Below are 13,532 nucleotides of genomic sequence, written 5' to 3' on the forward strand. Positions count from 1 at the left end.
TACAGGATCTCACAATCATATTCCTTTACCACATCCAACCATCTCCTCTGCTGCATCTTCAGGCTGGGCTGATCCATCAAGTACTTCAGGCTCTTATGATCCGTGTATATGGTACACCTGACCCCATACAGATAGTGACGCCAGATCTTGAGGGCGAACACCACTGCCCCCAACTCTAAATCGTGGGTGGGATACCTTGCCTCATGAGGCTTCAGCTGCCTCGATGCATATGCTATCACGTGCCCCCTCTGCATAAGCACCGCTCCTAACCCTGATATCGACACATCACAATATACCACGAAGTCCTCCATTCCCTCCGTAAGGGCTAACATCGGGGCTTTGCATAACCTCTGACGAAGTCTCTCAAAGGAGGCCTGCTGCTCTGGGCCCCATGAGAAAGCAACGCCCTTCTGGGTCAACTTGGTGAGTGGCACGGCGATCTTGGATAAATCCCTGATAAATCTCCGATAATAGCCTGCCAATCCTAGGAAACTCATGATCTCTGTAGGTGACCTCGGCACCTCCCAACTCATCACCGCCTTAATCTTGGCCGGATCAACCAATATCCCTTTCTGGTTAACGAGATGCCCTAGGAACTGGACCTCTTGTAACCAAAAATCACACTTGGATAATTTGGCGTAAAGCCTCTCCGATCTCAAAACTCTGAGGATCTCTCTCAGATGTTCCTCATGTTGTTCTTTGGATCTCGAATACACCAATACGTCGTCAATGAACACGATCACCGAGCGATCCTACATCGGCCTACATACTCTGTTCATGAGGTCCATGAACACCGTCGGCGCATTGGTGAGCCTGAAAGGCATCACTACGAACTCGTAATGCCCGTAACGAATCCTGAACGCTGTATTTTGGATGTCCTCATCTCGCACCCTCACCTGATGATATCCCGACCTCAAATCGATCTTGGAGAACCAAGATGCTCCCTGTAACTGATTGAACAAATCATCGATCCTCGGCAACAGGTAACAGTTCTTGACTGTTAGCTTGTTCAATTCCCTGTAATCAATGCACATTCGATGTGAGCCATCCTTCTTCTTAACAAAAAGGATAGGCGCTCCCCATGGTGAACTGCTCGGCTGAATAAACCCCTTCCCCAGCAGCTCCTGAAGCTGCGAGGATAATTCTTGCATCTCTAGAGGCGCAAGGCGATAAGGTGCCTTGGTGATAGGCACAGCTCCTGGGACCAAATCGATGTTGAACTCAACCTGCCTCTCGGAAGGAACACCTAGTAACTCTTCCGGAAATATGTCCGGGAACTCACGCACTATCGTAACCTCATCAACTGACCTTGGTTTCTCTGAATCAACCCACGTATCCATCACATATGCTACAAATCCCTTACAGCCCTGCTGTAGACTCTATCTCGCTTTAGCGGCTAAACAAAATGCCGACCCAGAATGCGTACCCTCGCCGTACACGGTAAGAACTCCCCCACTAGGGTCTCGTATGGTCACCAACTGTCTCTCGCAGTCGATAACCGCTCCAAACTTACTCAACCGGTCCATGCCCACGATAACACAGACATCTCCCATCGTAATAGGAACTAGATCAATCGGAAACTCGGCGCCGAAAATCTCAAGTACACATCCTTGGATCACCTCGGTGGCATACACCGCTCTCTCGTCAGCTATGCAAACTCTCAGAGATCAACTCATCACCTCTCGACTAATATTGATGTGCTGACTAAAAGCCAAAGATACAAAAGAACGACTCACACCCGAGTCAAATAACACCAAGGCAGGTACATAATTCACAAGAAAAGTAGCTACACATATCATAATATAAGCACAATATCTCAACATAAAAGTAAATATACGAAAGAATACATACCAGCCACGACATCGGGCGCTGCGTGGACCTCCTCCGCAGTCAACTGGAAGGCTCTCCCTCGCGCCTTCAGTACCTCGGCCTTCAATGGACGGCTCTCAGTAGCTCTTATAGCAGCAGGGGCAGATCCGTGAGGTGCTCCCTGGGTAGTCCCTCGTAACTGTGGACACTTTGCCTTGCAGTGTCCGGTCTGGTTGAGTGAAAGCATACTGCAAACCCCTTGGGGCAATCCCTGGCCATATGCCCCTCCTTGCCACATTTGTAGCAAGACCCCGCTCTACACACCCCCTCGTGGCTCTTGCTGCACTTGCTACAAGTGCGGCCCTTCTAACTCCCAGATCGCGAATTAGCGGGCTTGGCCCGCTTGGCTGCCGACTGAGACTGTGCCAGTCTCCGATCCCTCGCCTGAGACTCACCTCCTCCCTAGCCTGGGTCTCCAGCTCTATCTCCCTCTTTCGGGCATTTTCCTGAAGCTCATCAAATGTCCGATACGTCGAGTTCGCCACGAACTCCTGTATATCCCTCCTCAAAATGCTTAGGTAGCGGCTCATACGTGCCTGCTCGGAGGATACGTGCTCTGAGCAAAACATCGCACGCTCATGGAACTTCCTCATAATCACCGTAACAGAATCAGTACCCTGCTTGAGGGTTAAAAACTCCTGGGCCAAATGCTCCCTTTCCACCTGGGGAACGTACTCATCTCGGAACATAGCAGTGAACCTCTCCCAAGTCACTACAGCAAGCTCAGCAGGCGAATAATGCGTCGTCACAAACTTCCACCAATCCTTCACTCCCAAGCGAAGCTGGTTCAGCGCGAATGTGAACCAGACCCTCAAATGCTCAGGAGATGAGCAAGTAAAGAAACATCCCTCTATGTCTGATATCCACCTCATCGCTACAATCGGGTCCTTGGTCCCATCAAACTCTGGTGGTTTTGTGTTGCTGAACTCCCGGAACAGCAACGCATCACCACCCTACGGTCTAGCCGCAGCTACAGCTGTAGTGGCCGCAACAACAGTAGCCTCAGAAAGAGCAGTGTATCTCTCATCGAATGTCTCTATCAGCGTGGTCTTAATAGACCCAAACATCTCTGGAATCTCATCGCGGATGGTAGCAGCCACCTCATCATGAATCATCTGGCGTAGCTCCTCGTCGCTCACACCCTCTCCACTGGTCCCTGGTCTGTGACGTGTCCCTACCATGATGCCTCTCTGAAATACAACATAAGATATCAGTAATTTTCTCAGATGTACACACACTCGATATTCCAACCCTACTTGATCTCTGGTTCCCTAAGGATTCTTACTTGGGTTGCGCACTGACCCGGTGCCTTCGATAGTACGGGCCCAATACTACCGACCACACCGACTCAGCATTCACACCAAGTCCTCCTCTCAGAGCCCCAAATCCCAAGTATGCTATTCTCTCTAATCATGTGCTACTCACTAGCAAATCTCTCATAAGCTCATTGTTGCTATCTCAATACTCTCAGGCATTCCTAATAGCAAAATACCTACACTAAGGCATCATATATCAGGCCACTCTAGTCCTAATAAGAATACCTAGTCTTACTCTAGCATGCATAATATAATTCATATAGCATAGCATAACATTTCTTTTACAACTTATTGTAAGGGTATTTTGGGAAAACACCGTTCGGGCCCTCGCCGATCGTACACATGGCTCTGCTCTGTCTGTTTCAAAACTCTTTTTACTTTTTTTTTAAGTTTACTTTATTATCAAATTTTTTTCCTCAAATCCTCAGTTTGAGTTCAGATACGCCTGAAGATGCATCTGAATCCTTCAAATCAAGGCTCTGATACCAAATTGTAACACCGTTAAAATTTAAAACAAATTTTCACATTTTTAAACACATTTTACCAAACACCTTTAACAACAAAATCCCATTGCATCATAACTTTGGTTCACAAAATATTTCCCAAGATCAAAATACATAAAAATCCATGAGTGTGTACGAATCATGCCGGCGCCTTCCCGCGATCATCACTCGTACCTGAAACACATAACACGTAACACTGTAAGCATAAAGCTTAGTTAGTTCCCCAAAATACCATACATAACACATACTAGCCACTCGAGGCTATAACTCTGTGGGCTCGTGGGCCCTAACTCTGTGGACCCTCTGGTCCTAACTCTATGAACCTTTCGGTTCTAACTCTGATATACTCTGATATAATCCACATAGAAACAATGCAGTACAACACATCACATAATAGCATACGATAACACTGACACATAACTCTAATTACCATTCCAGGTAAAATATAGTGAGAAGACTCACCTCAGATGTCCCGGTAAATCACTGACTCGGTAGAAATACGATCTAGCCTCCGCCTAAACACATAAAGTAATACTCTCATAAATATAACTCTCAGAACTAGACTCCACCCTCTCTAGGCACCCTCAAAAGGGTAAAAGACCATTTTACCCCTCCTTTGGCTCAAAGGCCCTCATTGTTGACCAAACCCTAAAATTCAACTAAAGTCAATGGTTAAACTTTGACTCAACTTGTCGAGTGCACTTGGGCAACTCGGTGAGTCCACTTGTATCCACTTAACTCTTTAGTCCCATTTAACACGTCGAGTCCCTCCCTTTACTCGACGAGTCCCCATGTAAGAATCGCGGGGCCACCCCGACTCAAGTCACTGAGTCTCAAGAACAACTCGGCGAGTACATGCGACACACAAACTCCATTGACGTCCTGAGGCCAGATCTGTTCCTCTAATCCGTAGATCTGGCCTTCCCAAGCATAATAATCACATAAAGTCCAGACCTTGACACTCATATATCATCTAGATGGTTTCATTTGGTGATTTAACCCCAAAAATGACATTCTAAGCTCATGACTCCCAAGATAATTCATAAAGCTCCAAGGGTTAAGGTCTCTGGACCTCTTTGAGTCCAGATCCAAAGTATAAACTCAATAAGGGACCAATTTCTCCACATAATCATCCTCAAAAGAGGTTAGAAAGCCCTAACTCTAAGAATCAATACCAAAACTGAAGAAGGTCCGAATAAATACCTCAAGTTGAAGTCTCTGGACTCTGAAACCACTAGAATTACACCTCCTTCGGTCTCCTCTTTGTCTTTATCACCTTTTTCTTGCTAAACCAGAGATAGAAAGATCAAATATGGCTTTTCCTTCCTCCCAAACGATTTAGCTCACTTAGGGTTCTCTCAAGGGACTGGTAGCCGCAATGGGAGGCTATGAGTGCCCTTAAATAGGCTCCAACCCTGGGGGATTAGGTTTTCATTAAACAGCGTGGACTCGCCGAGTCCAGACGCGGACCCGGATGATAATCTGCAACCCTACTCGGCGAGTCTAAGCATCAACTCGCCGAGTTCCTTCACAAATTCCAAAAATAAAATATTAGAATAATATACATGAGAATCCAGATGTTACAAATGTCAAGTTCATTCTAAACTTGAAGAGGATGTCAATATATGTAGGGCAGCTTGATGATGAAGGTCACTATGTTACATTTGGTGATCATCAGTGGAAAGTGACAAAGGGAAACTTAGTTGTTGCTAGAGGTCAGAAGCGGGGTACACTATATATGGTGGATGTTTTTGATGTTAAAGTACATGTTGTTGAAGAAGTTGGGATATCCACTCTATGGCACCAAAGACTTGGACATATGAGTGAGAACGGAATGAAGATGCTAGCATCCAAAGGAAGAATACTAGATCTGAAGATTGTGATAGTTGACTTTTGTGATCCATGTATTCTGGGTAAATAGAAGAAAGTTACTTTCACAAAGATAGGTCATCCACCCAAGTCTATGAAGTTGGAGTTAGTTCATTCATATGTTTATGGCCCCACTTCAGTTTTTCAGTAGGAGGGTCCCGATATTACGTTACTTTCATTAACGACTACACAAGGAAAGTTTGGGTTTATTTCTTGAAGCATAAGTTTGAAGTTTTCAGCACATTCAAGAAATGGAAAGCTATTGTAGAGAATGAAACAAACTTGAAAATCAAGTGTTTCAGATCAGACAGTGGGGGTGAATATAGTAGCAAAGAATTTGTTGATTATTGTGTTGACCAAGGAATCAGAATGCAGAATACGGTTATGGAGACACCTCAGCAAAATGTAGTAGCAGTGAGGATGAACACACATTGAACGAGAGGGATAAAAGCATGAGACTACATGCAGGTTTACCCAAGATGTTCTGGGAGGATTTGGTCAAATCAGCTACATATTTAATCAACAGAGGACCCTTAGTCCCATAAGGTTCAAGATTCCAGAAGAGGAATGGCAAGGTCGGGAGATTTCGCTCAAACACTTGAAGGTATTTCGTTGTGTCTCGTATGTCAAAGTTAAAGACTCGGAGAGATACAAGCTAGAGGAAAAGGCAAGGAAGTGCACATTTATAGGTTACGGGTTGGATGACATGGGGTACCGTTTCTGGGATAATGAGAATAAGAAAGTTATCATAAGTCAGGATGTGGTGTTCAACGAGAATGCTCTATACAAGGATGAACTTGAAAAGAGATCCATTGGTAACAAACAACTAGAAAATAAGGATCAATTTGAGTTAAAAGAAATCTCAGATTATGACGTTGTAAAACCTATTAGTACTCCAGAGATAGCTGAAAGTTCAGGATGTAGTGGGAGCTCCGATGTATCTGGAGATAGTAGGAGCACAGTGGATAGTAGTTTAGAGGATGAGGTTGCAGATGATGCAGAAATTGTAACTCCTATTATATGTAGATCCAATGGAGTACGAAGACCTCCAGTCAGGTATTCTCCTTCAACTAATTACTTGTTGTTGACTGAGAATGGTGAACTTGAGTCTTATCTAGAGGCCTTAAGGATGAAAGATTCCATACAATGGAAGAAGGCTATGGAAGATGAGTTGAGCTTACTTGATAAGAACCATACTTGGTCCTTAGGCAAGCTCCCAGTAGGGAAGAAAGTACTGTAGAACAAATGGGTGTTTCGGGTCAAAGATGAGATTGATGGCACTAAACGATACAAGGCAAATCGTGTCCCTGGTAGCATCAAGGACATAGCCTCTCGTCAATGGCCTCGATAGTGTCACCTGACCCACCCCCGGATCCAGATCTTGATCCTGATCCCCCTGCTCCAAATCTTGTCACCACCATGTTGAACTAAAAAGTCATAAATCATAACGATCAGGATATCTGTATAGGGGATCTTTTCACACCGATCCTCCTTAGAGTTGTCAGATCTAACATTGGTTGGGGTACAGGTCCTGTGCTTTCAGTAGTACGGGCCCAATACTACCTTCCACACCTACATGTACCTTCCCTAAAGCTCTACCTGATAACTCCAATTCATCCCAAATTAAATCATATCCTACAGACTACTGCATATCTCAAATCCCAGGCTATCCTAAGATTTGCTCTACCCACATCAATCAGACCAATCATAACAGGTTGCCTTTATGCATGCAAATTATACACAGAAAAGGATAAATAGATTTTCGAATAAGAGATTCTACCTTAAGCCCACAACCAAACAAGGAACAAGAAATAAGGCTAAATCAATCATTCTAAGGCTGTAAGCTCCTAACCGTATACAATTTTGAAAGCATACACATAGCAAGATCCATACGACTATCATAACTCGAATATCAGTATAACATGGCTAACATACATTTGGGAACTACTTAATTAGCTCGGTCGATCACGTGTGTTTCACTCTCCTCTTTTCCCATTCTTTAAAAGTCTTAACTTTTATTTTATTTTTGAAAACAATTTTACCATTTCCTTAGTTTGAGTCCCAACACACCTGATAGTGTGCCTGAATCCCTTAAACCAAGGCTCTGATACCAAATTGTAACGACCCAATTTTCCAAAGAAATTTTTCATTTTAAAATAGTCAAAACCATGTTTCCATAAACCATGAAATCAGAATACAATTGTTTTCAAATCCATATCAATTACAATTTATTTCAAATCATCAGAGTGTCCCATAAAATGCCTGTGAGAGAGTGCACGCCGCGCTATCAATCATTGACCTTTCCCTTTCCCTTGGGCTCAGATGTAACTAAAACAAATCCGCGAACTATAAGCTAATCCTTAGTGAGCCCCCCAGAGCATACCCCACACACAATCCACATAACACATATCACATTATCCATAAAAGCTATCTCTACCACATAATCCATGCATACAACATATAAGGAATCCATGGAAACCCTCCAAGGTCTTCACCTAGTGCCACTGGAACCCCCTACGTGGTCTTACTATGTGACAACCCGAAAACTTTTCGTCACTATAACCCATTCCTGTCAGCAAAGCCCATCTATTTTTCAATTTTTTCGTTAACATTTTGGATTAGGTCATTTAATACATGAACAAACCCACTAGAAACACATGAAAAAACCCCAAATTATTAATTGAAAAACTTCTAGTTTCGACCGCGTCGGGTTACGACAATTTCATCGGGTACGACCAAAAGCTCCATTTAACGTCAGTATCGGGTAGAATTTCACCGGGCCTCAAACTTAAACCATATATAAAGTTGAAAGAACTTCATTTGAAGCTTTTCCACCCTCTCTCTACTCTCTCCCTACAAATCCAAGCTTTTGACCCAAAAACCACCCAATTAAGCTCCAAATTGGTAAGTTATCCATCCTAGCTCATAGATTAACATGTTTAGCTTTCAAATTCGTGGCAAAATCATGAAATAGGACCAAGAACATGAGTTTATAGCCTTGGAACAACCCTAGGCCACAAACTCACATAAATGGGGTTTTTGAGCCTCAAAACCCTTCCAAACCACTTTTGGAGCTTAAATATAACTTAGGGACTTACAATATTGGACTTGGAACACCTAAACCTTATCATTTGAGGGGTAAACAAGAGTTTATATCCCAAGAACACGCTTGGACTGTAAACACCATTTCTTAGGCCGTAAACACCTTTTAAGGTGTTAAGATGCCCCTTAAACACCTCCTAAGACTTGGAAAAATGTCTAGAACCATCAACCAATGTGTTAAGGACCTTATTCATGAAAGAAACCATACCCTTAGGAGTTCACGGCTGTAAACCCCCCAAGGAAGGGTTCATGGACCGTAAACTCCTATAAGATGGTCAAATGGTGCACTAGCTTCCTTCCATGGCTTGTACTTTGGACTAGAAACACTTGTGCTTGACCTAGGACCACCAAAACACAATTAGAATGAGTATATAAGAGTTTACGACCGTGAACTGCTAGTTTACTGCCCTAAACTCCTCAAATGTTCCTTATGTTGTTCAAGTTCCCTTCCAATGCCTTAAAACCAAGCCTAGCATTACCCTACAAGAGTTATAAGACCATTAAGCACCCAAGAACACCCCCCACCATGAGTTTATGGCCGTAAACTCATGGGGACATGGTATTATGGCTATAATCTCCATATGGAGTTTACTCTTGAAGAGAAAACTCCATATTTAGGCCATACACACCCTTAGATGCTACCCGGGTCACTCCTAACACTTGAAATGAAGTGTTTTCGCGTCTCGGAGTGTACTGTCTTATCTAATTAGTAGTTCAAAGTCTAATTAGATACAATTATGTATCTCTTCATATTACATAGGAACCTCGCGTGTTCTCAAGCCCCGAACTGACACATAGCATCCAACCGACACATTTCTCGACTGGTGAGTTCATACCCCTACACCTTTTTTCGTGTTTTTCAATGTTTTCAGGGGGGATACAAGCAAAAGTACAAGGAAATCTTGTACTCAAACTTATTATTTCATTCGAAATGTTTACATATTACTTATGCTTTTAACACTGAAACCGTTTTAACCAACCGTTTAACTTGCAGAGTTAGTTTTCAAACTAATTGTAAATCTCATTATAAATATTATAATTTATATTATGTTTTATAATTTAGGAAGGATTCATGCTAACCATAAACTGGGATTATTATTAATAAAACACGCCTTTGGATAGTACCAGAACTTCAAAAATGCAGCTAGTGCACGCCTTTGGATGGCACCAGAACTTCGAAAATACAACTAGAGTACGTCTCTGAGTGTCACCAGAGTTTCAGAAATTATTGGAAAGTATGCCTTTGAATGTCACCAGAACTTCGAAAATAAAACTAATGTACATCTTTGAGTGTCATCAGAGTTTCGGAAATACGTCTAAAACACGCCTTTGCATATCACCAGAATTTTGAAAATGCAGTTAGTGTACGTCTCTAAGTGTCTCCAAAGATTCGAAATTTCTTCTATTAATATATTCCTTTGAGCGAAATTAGAGTTTCGAAGATAACATTCTTGTTAAGTATAGTAGATATTTCGACATTCTTATACAAGATAATCAGACTTCCAGAATACTTATATTAATAATACAAATATGGTAGATACTAATACATTGTATTCCGAATCGATAACCAATCACCGACTTTTAGGAAAATAAGGGTTTTTCCTGGGATAACATAACTGTTCTTAATCAAACTGTGTAACAAATAGATAACCGAACTTACATATAAGAAAATATGGGATTTTCTTGGATAACGACTTTTTCAGAAAATCAAAGGAAACTTGTTCTTTTACGAAAACAAACTGCTTATGAACTCACCAGCTTTATGCTGGTTTTCAAACTGCTTGTAATCTCTGGTCCACATTAGACAGGTACACAACGATCTTTTGGAGAAGACGGAGCGTTTTAGCAGACTCGTCTTAGCTTTTGTTCATATGATATATATATATATATATATATATATATATATATATATGTGTGTGTGTGTGTGTGTGTATAACACTTGTAACACTTTCTTTTCAGAAAATGTACAGATTTCTATGTAATGTAATGGCTGTGTTTACTACGCTTACTATGTACATTGGTTGTGATACTTTACATGACATCCTCCGCCTCGGAACGTTTCTGCCATCAGTTTCGATATGTGACAGATTGGTATCAGAGCCTTTGTTTATAGTGAATTAAGTATACCAAACCTCACATGGTATAAGACTATAAACACTAAGGGGCCGAAGTGCTCTGAACTAAAAGTATACTTTAAAATATAAGTATTTTCAATAGTATATAAGTATATATCTAGCCGCCGGAAACCGTAACTACGAGTAGAACAAAACATAAGTAAATGGGTGTTGTACGCTGCGGTTAAACCTTGGCAGTTATGTAGTCGTGTCTAGGGTTAATATAGCCTGATCAACTATATTCATTCGAGACACGGCCAACATGTGCTTTGGAGTGACTGTGGTATGCAGCATGCCTAAAACTTCCCCAATATCCAAACAATGAATCATCGTTACTGCGAAACATAAAATACTATGGGATTATTTTAGCCAGAGCCGAGTACATTGTAGAAATACATTCCGAGTGTTACTACTCCTTCCTTCCTTAGCGATAGTTTATCTTCTTTGATAACTCTTTCTTGTTTTATCGCTTAGTGGAATATTTTATCTATCATAATGAGATATCTCTTGTTTCATATCTCATTATTCAATTCAGAGGACTTACCATCCTCTTTTTGCTAATTATTTTAGATCTTCATGCCTCCAAAGAAAGGACCCAACTCCAGGAACAACATCCCTCCGCCACCACCTCCTTCTCAATTCGATCATGTCCTATTTCAGGCAGTTGTTACTGCTGCAATGACGACTGCAATGGTGCAATTAAACCCTAGCAGGTCCAGTGGACCAGGAAGTAACACCTATCCCCAAAATCATGAAGATGATCATGGGTACTGGAATGAGTTTAGTGAGAGTAAGAAGATTTTCTGGAGAAAACGGAAGGGTCAGAGCTCACAAGGATCCTCCAAGAAGCACAAAACTGTGGCAGTCCAAACTGCTACTACTCCTGTCGTTGCGTCTACAACTCAAGAACCTACTAATAGGTATGCTGGTAACTTCCCTCGGTGCGACAAGTGTAGTTACCACCATCGTATCCCTGGCCCATACCGTGAGTTGATCTGCAAATGCTATGGCAAAAAGGGCCACACTGCTCAAAACTGCAAAACACCAACTCAACTAACCAATCAGGCTTTCGGAACGAGTGCCGATCAGGTTTGCTACGGCTGTGGAGGAGTTGGGCATTTCAATAGGAACTGTCCCAAAGCAACAACAGCTAGCAACGTTGGGATAGTTCTAGCTATAAAGCAGGAGGAGGCAGTCGTCGATCCCACCATCGTCGCGGGTATGTTTCTTCTCGACAATTCTTATGCTCGTATCCTTTTCGAATCTAGTGTTAAAGAAGTTCTTATTATCCATTCATTCAAACATCTTCTTAAACATAGTCCTCGTCTAGTAACCGAATCATTTACCGTCGAGATGACTAACGGTGAGAAAGAGAACGCTAACGACATATTCATAAGTTGTACCCTTACCCTGAACGATCATTCTTTTCCCATTGACCTAATACCAGTTTCCATAAAGAGCTTTGATGTTATCATTGGCATGGATTGGTTGAGTCCCAATCATGCAGATATCCTTTGTTATGAAAAATCCATTCGTCTCAATCTTCCCTCTGGCGAGACTCTCATGATCTACGGCGATAAACTTAGTTCTAATCTTCGCATCATTTCCTGCATCAAAGCTCAAAAGCTTATGAGTAAGGAGTGTCACACATTCCTAGCTCATGTAATCAACGAGAAACAAGTAGTTAAAGACCTCGATAGCATCCCCAATGTCTGCAACTTTCCTGATGTCTTTCCCAAAGAGCTCCTAGGAATTCCTCCCGAACGTTAAGTCGAGTTTCGCATCGACCTAATTCCTGGAGCTAATCCTGTAGCCAAGTCTATGTATCACTTAGCTCCAGCAGAAATGCAGGAGTTATCTAGCCAGCTTAATGAACTGCTCGACAAAGGGTTCATCAGACCGAGTTCTTCATCCTAGGGAGCCCCGGTATTAATTATGAAGAAGAAGGATGGATCCTTTCGGATGTGCATACACTACCGCGAGTTGAACATGTTGACCGACAAAAACCGATACCCTCTTCCTCGAATAGACGACCTTTTCGATCAACTTCAAGGAGCCAGTTACTTCTCGAAGATAGACCTTAGATCAGGGTACCATCAGCTTCGAGTCCACGAGAATGTGTTTCCAAGACAACATTCAGGACTTGATATGGTCACTACGAGTTCGTAGTGATTGCCCTTTTTCTAACCACTTTCCTAGGTCATGTAGTAAGCAAGGGAGACATACACGTGAACCCTTCCAAAAGCAAGGCGATAGAGAATTAGTCGGCACCAAAGACACCCACAGAAATCCATCAATTCTTGAGTCTTGCTGGCTACTATCGCAGGTTCATCTAGAATTTTGCCATAATTGCCAAACCCCTAACTACTCTAACACGGAAAGGCGTACCCTTTATTGGAGTGAGGAGTAGGAAACCGCATTCCAAACATTGAAACGAACCCTATGCAGTGCGCCTATTCTGTCCCTGCCCAAAGGAACAGAGGATTTCGTTGTCTTAGGTGATGCGTCTAATCAGGGACTAGGCTGTGTACTTATGCAGAGAGGAAATGTTATTGCTTATGCCACGAGACAGCTGAAGACACACGAAGTTAACTATATGACTCACAACTTGGAGTTAGGAGCAGTAGTCTTCGCACTGAAGATTTGGAGACATTACCTCTATGGAACTAAGTGCATGATCTTCACCGACAATAAAAGCCTGCAGCACATCTTCAATCAGAAAGACTTAAACATGAGGCAACGGCGATGTGTAGAGTTGC

Source organism: Lactuca saligna, chromosome 8, assembly GCF_052625555.1.
Source record: "Lactuca saligna cultivar CGN05327 chromosome 8, ASM5262555v1, whole genome shotgun sequence".
Taxonomy (NCBI): Eukaryota; Viridiplantae; Streptophyta; class Magnoliopsida; order Asterales; family Asteraceae; genus Lactuca; species Lactuca saligna.